The sequence below is a fragment of the Cololabis saira genome, chromosome 18, assembly GCF_033807715.1.
Source record: "Cololabis saira isolate AMF1-May2022 chromosome 18, fColSai1.1, whole genome shotgun sequence".
In the NCBI taxonomy this organism is placed as follows: Eukaryota; Metazoa; Chordata; class Actinopteri; order Beloniformes; family Belonidae; genus Cololabis; species Cololabis saira.
In genome coordinates this window covers 21,041,647-21,054,864 of record NC_084604.1, presented here as the reverse complement: position 1 = coordinate 21,054,864, position 13,218 = coordinate 21,041,647, and positions in this window count along the sequence as shown.

The window sequence follows — 13,218 nt, the reverse complement described above, 5'->3', positions numbered from 1 at the left end:
TATAATACTGTCCTCTGATTTCAGCAAAGTCTAAAGGAAAAAAGCACAAACAGCTTGATATACTGTATATTGAAGGGCAGTAAAGCTTTCTGTGTCTTTTTACCACATTTCCGATCTACATAGTGCGTTTAATCTGCAGCAGAAAACAGTTTAAAGATGTTGTTAGGATTGTGCGGAAAAGTAGCCACTATGTCAAGCATTACGTGTTTCCAATTTCTAGACCCAGATACAAAAACAAATTCACCGTAACTGCAAGGAATGCTTGATGTTTTATGTTGGAGACCAGAGACAGACCTTATTGGACTTGTCAGCTCCATTTAAATCAAAGACATAAAGAAGAATCCGCCTGTGTAATGGATAGCGGCACTAAATTCACCTGAATATGTAAACAGAACTCTTGGAACGAGCAATTGTCTTGTCAAATAACGCACACACAGTGCAAAATGCAGCCAGACACAAACTTTAGGGGTCATGAAGAGACAACATGTCTCTTGAATTTAAATTGTTTTCAAGGCACCAGGGAGGCATTTTCAAAGGATGAATTATACATTGGCAAACAGTGTAACTGGAAGAAGATTTACATGGTGCCTTCTTTATGTGTGCACATAAATGTGTAAAAAAAAAAGAGAGAGAGGTCTGGGCTGAGATCGAGATGGTGTTTCATGTATTAATATTTCTCTACTCACAGTAAATATGTAGTGTAAATGAAGGTAGAATGAGTGAAACATGTGGCTGATTGTGGGAAAAAAAAAGAAAACTTGCTTTGATTAACTTAATACTGGACTAAACAAACAGCAACCAGCCAATGAAATGGCACCAATTTGTCATTTGTTTTTTTGTTTTGTTGCGTTGTTGTCAGTTTGCAAATGGATCACTTAGCTGTGATTCAACACCATGCTACGTAAACTGCTACATTTCAAATTTAACTTGCAGCTGCACTTGACATTGAACCTGATTTTAGTTATGCCTCCTTTCCACTTGTCGTCCATTGGTTCGTATGAATACATGCCCCCCAGTGTTTAAAAGCCAGAAAGTTCAAAGCAGTTAATAAACAGATAGGTTAGCTTTATACTAACACTATCAGTTCTAACCCTGCTGCCATGGGAGAGAAGTTGCTCTTATAACATTCAAACCTGAAGCCTAAATAATTTCCCTTCATAGTCCAACGACTGAAAATTTGTTTCTCAAAACCCTGCAATTTATTCATACTCTGCTGACTAGCATTAAAAACTAACACATTGTGTAAATTATCTGAAATCCACAATGCAATTTTCAACACACACTAGATAATTACCTCTCTAAATAATATGGAAGAAGCAGTTTCACAACAAATGTGATTACGGAGGTTCTTGTAGTAGTAAACGTACTTCTGGCCATATGACATCAGTAAGAGGTTTTTCTCAGTTGTTTCACTAAAGGACAAAAGGATTTGTGGATTCAAACGACATCATGTATTACATCACATGTCATGAGACGAGCACCCCCCCCTAATTATTTTAATATAACTAATACAAATTTTAGCCTCTACTTTGAGTGCGTAGTGCCATGGCTTGCCATAATTAGACTTGCGTTAAGCTGACCGAGCAGAGCGGAAGTTGGTTTCCAATTTGTGGTTTTTGACTTGACAATGACAAACTCACAAATCCAAAGCTGCAAATCAAAAGCAATGAAGGTTGAAAATTTCAAAATTAAGCCCACGTGAAATCGATTGATTTGGTTTTATTTTTCAATCAGTTTTCTGACTGCAAAGGGCTTAAACAAAGGTAAACATCAACCAAAACTGTGTGCAGGATGAGATTCTGGGTGCTTTCACACCTGTCCCGTTTGGAGCAGTTGTTCCGAAACAGGGAGCGTTTCCCCCTAAAGATCGGTTTGTTTGGTATATGTGAACACAGCAATCGCGCTCGGATGCGGGACAAAACAAGCGAGCCGAGATCGCCTAGGAGAGGTGGTCTCGGCTCGCTTCCATTCCAGACCTGGAGCGGTTCGTTTGCAGTGAGAACATAATTGACACAGCAACCGACACAACTCACTCATAAATCGCTTAGGATGCTCCATAGTTGTTTTTCCCGGGGTACGGAAGAGGAAAATCCTTCCGCGTTCATTTCTGACCAATCAGAGAATAGTTGGTTCGCACATGGCATTTGTTAACAGCTTTGAACCACTACAGACGGTTGCCTTGAGAACACAAACACCACAAATGAGAAACGAAACAACTGTATCAATTTAGCCCCTGAATCGGAACAAAACAAACGGGCCACAGATCTGAAAGCACCCTAAGAAACTACATAGATCCTTGTTCAAATCTTTTATCAGGCCTAAGCAGGAACATTTCAGAGAAAGAGACATTCTTTGAGGAATTATCAGGTGACATCAAGCTCACTGTCATCTACAGGGTAAACCAGAGACAATAGAGGCAGTGCAATGATGCTCAAAAGGACATGGCTGTCTTATGTCACATAGGAGTTTAACTTTGGATTAAGCTCTAAATCTTAAATAAACTACCAGAACTTGGCCCAGATTGTACAATACCTAAAGATATCAACATTACAAAGGCAGGTGTTGCACTAGAGCATTAAAATCTCTGTCAAAAACAAACACGAGAATTATCACGCAAATAGTGCATTTCGGCACAGTTAACCTTTACTGAGCTTTAATTTTGTTGGCAACATTCTGTTGTATCAAATGCAGCTAATGTAAGTAAGAAATTAAATTGTGTAAAGCAATTACACTCTCTGTGCAACAGGAAATATTGGAGAGGTTGAAAAGGAGAATACATTCAACAATATGTCAAATGCCAGGAATCACAGAGAGGATGTAAAACACTATGTTCCTGAAGAAATTGAATAATCTTTGCTTGACTATGACAGGCTCATTACATTTTCTTTACAAACATACAGTGTGGATGTTGTTACAATAATCATAATCAAAATTACAAAAAAAGTAGTAAAAACAAGAGTAGTTTAAATAGAAAATGATTATTTCAGGTTGAATAACATCAAACAAGCATAAGATGCTGTGAGCTAATTGAAGTGGTGTAGTTTTGGTTTCATGTTCAAGTTTAAAAGCAAAGGAGGCAACAACAGTCTTGTTATGGTTTGGGTTTTCTGGAGGGTTTTGAGTTTCATTTCTGTTTTACTTGTTTCTTTAGTTCTGATCTTGTGTTTGACCTGTTTTTTGAAACTCTGTGTCCTTGTGTTTAGTTAAAGTTTGCCCTGATTGTTTGCACCTGTGTCTCTTCAGTGCTATGAGTGTATGTTGTCTTGTCTTCCCCTCCCCCCCTTCATTTTGTAAAGCCTTTTTGTTTATTAGGAGTTTGCACACTCCTAGTGACTCATCTCCTGCTCCAACCTAAACTTGTGACAGAATGGACCAACCGGTCATGGACCCGGTGGAGATAAAACTACTTCAAAATGAAGTCGACACAAGGAAAGCCGAAATGAGGAAAGCCCCTCTGAGAAACAGCAGTGCAACCTCATCAGAGCTCTCAGCACACAGTGTGTTCACTAATGGAGCCTTGGCCGGATGCCTGGATCGATAACGAGGCCATAAGGCTGAAGAAGTTCTGCTTTCAACAAATCAGAAGCCATCCTTCAGTTCACATGCAGGCTAAGACCGACCCCCCATCACTGTGGGATGCAGGAGAAAAGCTTAATCAGGGTGGTGCCAGTGGTCGAGGAGGGACAGGTGGAGGTGTGACAGATGGGACATGCGAACAAACCTTGAACGGAGGAAAGTGTCACTGAGATAAATCTGAGCACCCTGAATACATTACCTGCCTGCTGAGAGGGCAAGGCTCATGTTGATGACTTGATGATGGATTACTGATTCATCACATCACATGATGGATCACAGCAGGATCGAACAGTTGTTGAGGGGAATTAAAAGTGTCAGCTCGGGGGTTTGAGAGAAACATCATCAGGCAACAAGGAAACATACTGATACGGTTGATGCTCTGTTGAGGGATTTTTCAAGAATGTACAAATATATTTATTTTAAAGTAGATTATTGATAGATGTGGGAGATGTATAGCAGATGCAATGAAGGTTAAAGTGCATGATATAATTAAATACTTTTCTGTTAGATCATTTTTCTTACATATTTCATCAACATTGAAAAAGTTGGATAAGATCAACGACAACATGGTGGAGTTTTTTCCATAATTGTAAGTTAGACCGTAAACAGTTTGACAACACAGTGAAATAGTAAAGACCTTCATAATACAAGATACAGTTTTTGCTTATTTTTGTCAGCTCTATGAATTTCATCCCTCCATTCCACCTTCATACTTCAAATGTAACAGGTTGTGGGGTAAAATAGTGTTCGAAGGATACTTTACATTTAAGCATCAACATAAATACTTTAAAACACAACAAAGTTTCTTTGGACCTGTTCGATTCCAAAAATACAGGGTAATGTGACTCCACAGACGCAAATCAGAGTAATTTATCCAGCGTCTTTGCTTGATTTTATGTTTTTCTGCATTGGATCTACCTCTGAAGTGGTTCACACAAAGCTGCAATACGAATTTGGACGAGACCCACCTTGAAGAGGTGGGTGAACTGGTAGTTTAGATGACTCCGCCCCCTGAAAACCAGCTGCTATGAACAGAGCTCTTAATGTGTGGTTGAAAACTGAGCTGTTTCACTGTATTACTGTGGGATTTTGACCAAAATTTGATGGAGACTTTAGTTAAGACTTTAATGAATTGTATCGGTTATAAAACTGCTGTCCTAGCGACTCTTCGACTCCTCAGATGTACTTCTTGTCCTTTTGCATGCAGAAGATTATTAAAAATTCACTATCTGGAACCAAAGCGTCAAGTCTTTATTTTGGTGTTATATTATTTTAGTCTTACTCAGATATTGCACTCACCTGGACATTAAAATGTGTTTATACAGAGGTATTAGATACTTTTTCCACAACATTCAGTCAATGCAGGTGATCTTGAAAGTAGTACTCCAAGAAGCTAACAGCTAAACTCTCTTAGATGCCTCCACATCCGGGTCAAACTCTGATTGGTTGAGCAATAGCAAAAAAAAATTTTTTTTTAAAGTGCAGCATATCAAGGATAATGCTGAGGTGTAAATCATTGTTTAAAAAACAGAGTAGATAATAATAATAAAAAAGTCTCATCATCTGGCTTCATCTGCCTCTCAAGACTGCATCAAGAAATTAAAATGTACATGCTGATACTCGCTCTGCCAAGAAAAGGGCCGATGATAGAGTTCATCAGGACAAAACGTGAAATTGAGATATTAAGTAAATGAATACAATTTAAAAACTTAATGAGAAGCAAAAAAGTGAATTTATTTAGTACTTTATCTCGTTGTTTATATACATAGACCACATAAATACCCACATACAGAATGTCTTGCAGCTTTTTGAGATATTTTGAACTGAGCAAGGAAGGTTTACCTGTTTTTAGGAGCAAAATGTCCACAAGAACAGTCAGGAAGTTTTAGGTCTTGCGTTGCTCAATTTGTTGCAGTTTTTACTTTTGTGACATCTGTAAAAGACATGATGATTCAACCGTTTAAGAAAATTCACACTAATCCTTCTTCCCATACTTTCAAAATGACTTCAAACATTGCACTAAGTGTCTGGTTGCATGAAACTGATGAATGTGATCATTAGACCATCTAAATAATTTATTACCTTAAATTAAACAACAACAATAATTATCTTTAAACACAGTTACCATTCAATGAAAATGTGCTTTGTTGTTTTTTCTTAGCCATTTCTCCTGATGGATGCATGTTTTGTGGCTGCGTAAGCAATAAATATGTCCTTGTATATAGAGTCTTTGTTAAGCATCAGTGCGGATGGGCCAAAAGCCTTTGTCCTCTCATGGGGAGATGGCCAGGAGTCAGGAAACGAGCCCTCGGTTGAGAGCACTTACAATGAGTGAGTGCATTTGGCAGGGCTGCAGTCACCACTTCTGTCACTCATGGATTATTTCATATATCAGCTAGGTGGCCTTCCAAGCTGCTTATTTTTTTGCAGAGTAAGGACAATAGAAGAGCCAGTGGTGAATGAAGTGAGTTACCTTTGAAGGACAAGACACGTGGTCACACTTTCCATGGCATCATTCCAACATCTATACATCCCACAATTCAAGAAAGATTACATTTCCCTCCACTTTTACACCAATTGCCTTTATTGTAAAATGTACGTGTCCATAAGACAGTAAGAGCACCGGACCTTTGCAGAGTCATATTCAAAGTGACACAAAGGAACTTCTCCAGTTTTAAGCTCTGATGCTCCCGTTCTAGTTGTGGAGGTTAAATTGCATTTACAACACTGTTAAAGATTCGCTTTGGTTCAATCTCTCGCTTCATTAATCCTTTTTTCTCAATCATTTCTCCCCTTATTAATGTCTTCGGACTTGCATCCGCCCACTGTGACTCTGTGAGCTGCCTTCAGTTTACAGCCACTGTTACTGATGTGTGACATCACAGGATAAAGATGAGACAGTTGTCAGACTAAAACTAGGACAGCGTTGAAACTTACTTTATTTGTTTTTTGCTGATCTCCGAGACGGGAGACCATGAAAGCTAAACAATTCCTCCAAAAAATAACTCAATGTTCCCTTCCATAACATTAATTCTGATATGTTAACCTGGACTTACATGTCACTAATTTACGTAGGTGTAAAAGGCAAATTGGTGTAACTTGTATTAAGTTCATGGTTTTGAGCTGGAATTTCCAAACGGTTGACACACGGTGTGTTCAGTGATATTGATCGACTTCAACAGAGAAGATGGAGCTATCCGAATAGGAGTCATTTGGAGCCAAATTCAGCAGCCGTGAGTGGTTTTCATGTGGAACAGGTGGGTGGCAAACTTTGATTGATTGATTGATTGATTGATTGATTGATATATTTATTTGGTCACGTTGTTAAAGTTATTTGTCGATACAAAGTTTTTTCATGTAGATCAAGGACCAAAAGGTGTAGACAGAAGCCAAAGCTTATTTTGTCTACCCTTTTAACATAATATAACCACTACAGTGCAAGATTTGAAAAAAACGAAACTAAATAACTACGTGAGAGAGAAAATAAATAAATAAATAAATAAATATATATATATTCATACATATATATATATATATACATACACATACACATACATACACACATACATACATATATATATATACATATACATACATACACATACACATACACATGCATACCCACATACATATGAGATAAGGAAAGAAAAAAATAAATAAATAGGAAAAAGAAATAATGTTGCTCAAACTGGCCTATCTCGGTTTAACAGCATCAAGATGTGCATACATTCATCCACATGTACCAAACCCACTTATATATACATAGCTGTGCATACATACATACATATATATGCACTTGTTTATACCTGTATACACATACATACATGTACACTCATCTACACATACATGCACCCTTCCATAGACATAATACACACATAATTCTGTCCATAATTTAGCAATAAATTTACATAATGTGGCTATGCCAATGATTTATAATTATTTATGATCTTATCTTTATACATATTTTTGAAATATTTTAGTGTATTACACAGTTTCATTTCGGTATCAAGGTTATTCCTTAAACTGAAAGAAAAAGCAGCCATGATTCCTTTTCTCAGTGTAGGTTCAGACGCAGAATGAATGGATGTCCAGTGGAGGTATTTGAGGTATTTGCAGAGCTGAAGTGTTTGTGTGAGGTGGAGCCGGTTCTGCAGGACACTGCTGGTATTAACCAAACTGTTGTCGTTTAGTTGACTTTTCATGTCCTTTGGGTTTTAGCTCTGTCATGCTGGGGGAGGCCACTGACACCAGGATACAAATTTTCTTTAAAGGATGTGGGTGATCACTCAAAACAGCTTTGGATTGATTTGCAATTTGGACCAAAAACCAAGTCAGCAAAAAATGTCTGCCGCATCCCAACAGAGCTGCTGTATCCCATCACCGCAGAGGTCAGGGGTTCGGTTCTTTCCTTACATCTGTCCCCCAAGTTCATGCTTGACTTAACAGTCTGTTGGTAAAAGACTGAAAATTAGACCCTTTAAGTTTCTCTTTTTGTTATGTTGTGATGAGCTGATTGTGTCCTCTTTAGATTCAAGATAATCCTTTTCAGGTCTGCCGTTACAAATATTTTCATCTAATAATTGGTAAGAAGGAGAAAGCTAATTTTTCTTAAAAACTTAGCTAAATATGAACCTACTGTATCATCCTGTTGAAGCTGACAACAGCTGGAAGAGCTTCTTTATTCAAAACTGGAGGCAACGGCTCATTACACTTGGGGACAAACTATATACCTGCCAAACTGAGATATACAGTAGATCTAGCACAACACGTAAGTGTGTGTCACAGCTCATATTTTAGGCATCACAACTCTGTCAACTCTGTTTTAACTGGAGATTAATGGTCTTCAGTCGAGGGCTATTTGCATACCAGGAACAGAGTGATGCTGCTGACTCCAGCTAAAACACAGACAGACGGGTTTAATTTCCCTAAGTGATTTAAAGTGTAAAAATAGAGTGGCAACTGATCTGTAACGCAGTATGATTCTTTTTTATCACTTTCCGCTGCACTGAGCCTTACTGTAAAAACAAAGCAGGAGATCTGTGAGTAAAGATGAGACGTGTTCACGATCCAAGAGAGAGGCAGCACGAGTCAAGAGGTCAGCCAGACAGATCACATCTCTCGAGGGCACTGACTCCTCACTCACATTTTGCTGAGCACTTTGTCTGTTATATGGCCCCCATAGTCATTACATGAAATGATTTTGTTTGAGTCAAGGACAGCTGGATGTAAGTGGTGCCAGAGAGATTATGTAAATTACACACTGCTTCAGAGGACCAACGTCCTTTCTGTTATTTAGTGAATAAGCTCATTGAAGGTCTTTGAGATCAAATGCTGTAGATGTGCTGGGTGTGAAGGATTTGTGTGTGCTACCTTTTCTGCTAAAGTACGGGAAATCAATGTGCTTCATTACTCTGCACTTACCACAATTTACTTGAGTTGAAGTTGAGTTTTTCTATGGATGTTATGGGCTACATTTTTGGTTCCACTTTAAAAACTTAAAAAATAAAAATATATAAATGTTTTGAGTTGATGACTTAATCCATCCAGCCATTAACTTATTCAGAGTTTGGTCAAGATGCAATTTCGCCAGTGGGGACTGCCTCTGAGCTTTCTCTTTGGCAGCCTGTCTTTGGCACCATGGGCTCCCTGACGAGCCCCTCCCCCTGGCCCGGCTCCAGGGTGGGGCATCACCTAACCATAGACTAAAAACAACGGGCAAAGCATTTTTTTTTATTTATTTTTTTTTTATTTTTTTTATTTAATTTAATTTGCACAACATGAATGTATACATAAACATGACATGATAATTCATTTCCAGAGGAAAGATAACAGGTAGTGGTTGTGCACGTGAGGACAGAAACCCTAGGGGGGCTTATGCAAGGACCTCGCCGTTTACAGGACATTACATGACTTGTTTATTATTAGAAAGTAAAACTAGAACAGAAACAAAAACAAAATAAACAGCAAAAGAAGACAAACAAGAAAAAAACAATCAACAAGCAGTAAATAAAAATAACTGCAGAATGTTAAAATACTAATACAATAAAAGTGAATACTAAAACAGAGAGAACGAGACAAAAGATTGGCAAAGCAACACAGGTAAGGCATAATCATCATATAAATGGTATATCTCTTTCCTTTAGTTTCTTACTTTAGGTAAGGTGACCCACTGGTTTCTGAAGAGTGGTTCTGAAGCCTCTTCTTCTTTTGTATGGGGCCGCTACTATGTTGCTCAAGAAGCCGACAGGAACACGCCCACCGTTGGTCAATGAAAGTTAGATTTGGCTACCAGCTCCTTCAGTAGATTTCCGCCAAAATATCTCCAGAGCTGCCTTCAGACGTTTACAGCAGAATATGACCTTTAATATTTTGACTCAACAGCAAAATCAAAAATGAGTTAGAAGTTAGATGGTTGCCCTCGGCCCGAACCGAAGGGCCTTCAGCTCTGCATGTTCTTCTCCTCACGCAGGAATTGCACTGGATCACTTAATCCTCCTGCACCAGTGTCTCTTGGGAAACCCAACCAGGTCTAATTTCCCCGGTGTTCCTGACATCATTTGGCCACACAAACTTTCCTTTTCAATAAGTTGATGAATTTAAGGAGGGGTGATAAAAACTTTTGATTTGAGTAAAAAGTAATTTATTGCAACTTATGGGCTTCATTGTAGGAAAAAAATAAGTTGACTAACAAAAATGTATATTTGCAATCCTTCAAATTCAGAAATTGACAACTTTTTATGCATTTTCTCATTTACTGTCATTTATTACTGAATAACCAAAAACAGCAACTAAGAGCCACAAAATAATGGTTTATAACTAATCTATTATGAGTTTCCTCTCCAATATTTCATGTTATATTACTACTAATATGCTTGATTAGGAACTGTAAGTCCTGTCTGGATTAAATGTGATTTTATTTTTTATTTTTACCATCAAAAGTCTGACTATAATCCTTAATTTTACATATTGTCTAAGGTTTCTTGTGGGTTTTGACACAATAGATGTGTGTATTTAATTAATGTAAACAGCAGAAGTAGAGATGTTCAATTGCTTTTTACCCAAGTAAGTATAACTGCTGCTCGAGCGCATGCTGAGGGGAGGAGTTTGTCATAATTTCTCAAACATCTAGGAGACCAAACTTGGACTGATTTTTATGTAAAAGGGTCAAGACAAACTTTCCTGGAAAATGTGAAGTATCACATGTTTACCTCAAGTACCCGACCTCGGTGTGACCCCTGTTGTACTCGCCGTCAGCATCAACAGTTTGCAAGACCAGCAAACATTAGTTTAAACATTGAGAACGAAAACGCAACAAACAACTGACCCGTAGTCCAACACGGTCTCAAACTCAAACTCCAGGCAAACTGGAGGGAAAAAAAGCTCAAATAAACAGAATTTGCTTCACAGCTGTCTTTGTGCTACATGTAGTATGTCTTGCTTTCAGGACATTCACATTTTTCTTCACAGCTGCTAACCATGGTGGCCTTTGATGCTTTTTATTAGTTTTTGTGTTTTTTTTTTGTATTTTGTGATTTTTAATTGTTGAACATTCTACAATGTTCTGAAACTTGTAGGTTCCTTAGCATATTTTGTAGAAAACAGACCAGATTTGCTGTCTCAAGACAACAATTGCATCCAAATCGATATTGATTGGTTTATTTCATTTTACTTCAGTGTTTAAATCCCACAAAAGCCATATCACTTGCATTTCTAGTCAGTATGAGCTTTCTGTCCACTAATGTTAAGTGGAATGCATTTATATAACACTTTTCTAGTCTTACTGACCACTCAAAGAGCTTTTACATTACGAGCCAAATTCATCCATTCACTCTCATTCAGCACTCCTTAGTCTACATAGTTTTCCTTTTTGTTCCTTTATACTTTTCTCCCTCTGCTATACAGGGACCAGTGCACATCACCCACCCAAAAAATGGAGAGAAAAAAAAGAAGCTTTACAGCACAATGTCTGAACATAAATAATCGTAATATATATTTCTGCTTGGCATGAGATTTAGCCTCGGTCTGACGAGAGGAAAATCAGCGCACCTTTCATTCATCTTCCAGACATTTAAAGACATTGATTCAGTGTGTTGGCCTTGTCCCCCATCATTCCTCACCAGTCTGTCTTGTAATGTCTTCATCTTCTCCTCCATCGTTGACAGTGTGACGGGATTTCTTACTAGACATTATCATATAGACCTACACTCAGGGAAGATATTTGATCCAAACCCGTAATGCTTTGTAGCATGCGTTGTCGGTGTAAAACTAACATTCATAGAATAAAAAACATGCATGATGGGTCCTGCAATGAATTTCTGAATCTGCAAACACAACAAACAGCAAAAGGGATTTTTTGAAGCAATTTGAAATGATTTAGATGTGAAAAGCGGTGCTGCTGTCGTGATTTATGGGACATGCTGGTGTCTGTGATTAAAAACATAATTTCCTTCTTTTTTTTCTTTAAGCTCTCATGGTGTTAATCTAACGGGGGAAGGAGACATAAAGATGGGCAGAAAGTGGGGGTAAAAAGCGATGAACAGGCATAAATCAGGACTTAAACCCAGCCAGCTATGTCGGGAGGTTCAGCCTCCTCACCTAAAGCAGTTAAACCATAGCCTGTTCACGTCTAACAAAGTGCTACGAGTGCATATGTATGTCCTTGTATGTTCTTGTCCTTCCACTGTCCATGCGAGCCCTCTTCACTAACTGGTTTCAACACAGCAATTTCTATGAAAGTTTTTTTTTTTTTTTAAAGAAAGAAAGCCTTGTTTTAAGAAACTTTGAAGACTATTTTTTAAATTCTAGTCAAGAAAGTCTTTCTTACCCGGTTGACAAATATATTTTTGGTTAAAATAAGATATTTTTGACTAGACTTATGGAATATTAGGCATATTTTTGGAGGGGCTGTTTTCAGTGTGCTGTTCATGTAATGGAGGCAAAACCAGGTGGGGCTTCTCCATTTTCATCAAGGTTTCCTCAAACGTCCAGACCGGATCAGATTCTACATTTTAATCTCAAATTTACTCAATTACCAGATACTTTTTATGCAAAGTGATGTATATTTCGAGGCATTCACTCGGGCTGCAGCATGAAAGGAGACCTTGAAGTAGGAGCTGAGTAAGGAGGAATAAAGCAGTGGAAAGGTGAAATGATGAGTGGAATCAAATAAAGTGAGATAAGGAGAGGGTTAGGAATGTCAGGAGGCCGGGAGGGAAGGTGAGTTTGGAGGGGGTGTATCTACGAGAGACTCTTGAAGACAAAAGACTCCTCAACTCTTGCAGCCTTTGATAGTCCATTCCCTCATCAGAGAGCTGCCTGGACTGGGTTTGTCTTGTGCATAGAAATGTCAAGGCCAGGCGGCGTTGCTGCAAGGAACGCAGTGATCGATTATTAGCCATTAAGAGGAAGTTCAAGCAGATGGGTGCTCAGCTGGTGCATACTTAAACGAGTGTTAGTGGTTTGAACTTCTCATGTAAGTATGTTGGTCTCCATGGAGCTCAATGAGGCGAGCCTTTTTGGGTTCATTAAAACCCAGATGCACTGTCCACCTCCACGTTCTGTTTTGTCCGTGAGGGTTTTATGACACATGCTAGTGGCAGTCGCCGGTAGCTGAGATAATTTTGGCCAACAAGAATTGGGTGG